The following is a 2,906-nucleotide window of genomic DNA, read 5'->3' as shown; positions in this document are numbered from 1 at the left end:
AATTATAAAATTGTACGTGCGAGAATTTTATCGTTTATTGTAACATTATCGTTTCTGTTATATACCGGGTGAACCGTGTGACGCGACTATTTGATTGTCTTTAATTATTTAATTATCAGAGAAGCATGGAAAAATTATTTTCTATATATATATGGTAAAATGTGGGAGAATGACGAGAAGATAATGACACTCGATTTTCGTCTAATTAATCGTGTCACTAAAGACAGAAAAAATTGACAAGAAGCGAGAGTGGTCCATCTTGTACATATTATTATACGATATAAGCGGTTCAAAATAAATTTGTATTTTTTGGTTAATGGAGTTGATCGGTTTGGCAAATGAAGGGCTCGCGGATAATTTCAGGTATTCGAAAAAGATGGACGATAAATTTAAAGCTGAAAATTGCTTACAGCAAAACGCGAAATATATATTTTGTGCCTCCGAGGAAGGTTGTTGCATTGCTTCTTTCAATATTGTAAATCTTCTAGCTACGGAGTTAAAGAGAAATATCGGCTTTTAATTTAACTTGGTTCTGTTATTGAAAAATGATATATGAAAACATGTCTGAAATAGGTATACAGATAGCGTCCGTAAACCCAGTGTTAAGGTAGCCCCCCTAATACAATCGCTATTATAGGATCACTTTCATAATCATAGGCACATTTGTATCCGCAGAAAACGCGAACATAATTCAACGATTTCATCGCATTACACACCTATCAAGATACTCGAGTACCACCTGAGTCGATTTTACCGGATAGATTGCCACTAATGCGTTGTCGGGGCAATTCACGTAGCCTATGTTCCTAACGCGTCGGTAGGTTCACAGATGGCGAAGGGCCTTCGTAGATCTCTTGAGAAGCGTCCGCAACAGCGGGGCCGTGAAATCCTGATTTGCTCGCAGATTATGTTCGCAGATCGGCGAAGTTTGAGGAGCGTGAAACCGAGAGGGCGGAGCGTGACGCCACTTGATGCCACTACTTAAGTAGCACGAGCATTTTCACGCCATTACACTTGGCCCAAGTGTCGAGAGTCCTGCGAGACGGAGACATTGTCTAATTACCAACATCCAGTGCTGATGTCACCTTTATCCCTTTTGAATTACCCTACTCACGATCGATCTTTCCTTGTTTCCCTTCTGCTTTGTCTCATACTGACAAATGAAATGCAAAAATGGTTTACACGACAAATAAAAATTTTAATACGCGTGTGTAAATTAATTAAATTAAATTAATTAATTAATTACGTGTATATATAATATTACAACGATACCATTATACAGTGGCTGTCAACAGGACAGTATTCGAACAGAATTCCAGCTGGAAATGGGTATTGATCTTCCTCCCTTCAGTTAAAAGTGAAATAAAAATGTGACAGCATCCAAGAGAACGATAACTATTTTAATAATATTCAATTTAATTGTATTATTGAATGACGTTCACAGAATATGATGTATTATTTATTTGTTATACTATGGTCCACTGTCAACGAGGCTAACGAGAATTAAAATTTTAAGATCAGTGACTGTCATAGTGGTGAACGTGTTAATCCCTTGCACACGAGAGGTGTCTTTCAGACGCCATTTGATAAAATTTCGAAGCTCGGTATTAATTAATATATCAAATTTAAAATAATGCAATAGTGTGCGAGGTACCGAAATCAAATAATTCTACGTGTTAATTATTATACGATTTATTATTTATTGTTGAAAAATATCATCGGCCTTAGAGCAGAAAATTTTTCAATTCGTACCCTTCTTTAGCCAAAATATCGTCGAGCGCAAAGGGTTAAGAATGTGACAGCATCCAAAAGGACGATAGCTATTTTAAAATATAAAAGAATTAAAAAATCTATTAAAAATGAAATAGACCCAATGTAATAAATACGTCTCAAAATAAGAGAAATGGATTTAAAACTTTGGACACCAATATCTTCTATGTTTTTTAGTACAATCTTTTTAGTTTTCTTTTTGTTATTAATACATTTGTTTGTTATTAGCACATTCTATCATTCTATCTATTCATATGTACATTAGTACATTCAATCTATGCTTTTTATTAGTACATTTAGATAAAAATGTTTAAATAATGAAAACGACTCAAAATAAACTATTTTAAACGAAAAAATGATTGACACTTTCTGGAAAATTCTTCTCTCTCTCTTTCTCTCACTCTTGTTATATTTAGTATAATATTATACTATATACTCATGTTTCCTCTTTGACGATTCTCACATAACTGTTTTATTCTGGCACATTCTTCTAAACACTTTTTCAAACATCATTCAAACTAGACATCACTTGCACATTAATATGTTTATATTTATAATATTTATTTATTATATGTTTATAATATTATATTTATTATATTTATAACATTTATAATATTATATTTATTATTCTTCTCTCTGTCTTTCACTCTTATTATACTTAGCATAATATTATACTATATATTAATGTTTCCTCTTTAACAATTCTTACATAACTGTTTTACTCTGACACATTCTTCTAAACACTTTTTGAGATATCATTCATACCAGACTGCACTCGTACATTAATATGTTTATATTTATAATATTTATTTATTATATATTTATAATATTATATTTATTATATTTACAACACTTATAATATTATATTTACATCATCCCAAATGAGTTTCACTTATTCAACCTCACTCACATTCACACATATAAAACCAACATTCACAAATTAAACTATGAATATCTCTAGGCAATTATATGTACATAAGTGGTAGATACAAGCTTCATAGTAGAGTGGGGAGTGCGATGTATACACATATGAAGATTTTCGGCAATAAGTTGTGGTAGTGGTTCTCATAGAATGTGTAGTATAAGTGTGAGAAATGTTTGTGTAGAAGGATGTGTATGTAACAAATATGAAAGAG

Source organism: Eufriesea mexicana, unplaced genomic scaffold (genome assembly GCF_001483705.2).
Source record: "Eufriesea mexicana isolate 0111107269 unplaced genomic scaffold, ASM148370v2 scaffold3597, whole genome shotgun sequence".
In the NCBI taxonomy this organism is placed as follows: domain Eukaryota; kingdom Metazoa; phylum Arthropoda; class Insecta; order Hymenoptera; family Apidae; genus Eufriesea; species Eufriesea mexicana.
The sequence above is the reverse complement of the archived record's forward strand: the minus strand, read 5'-3'. Positions refer to the sequence as shown.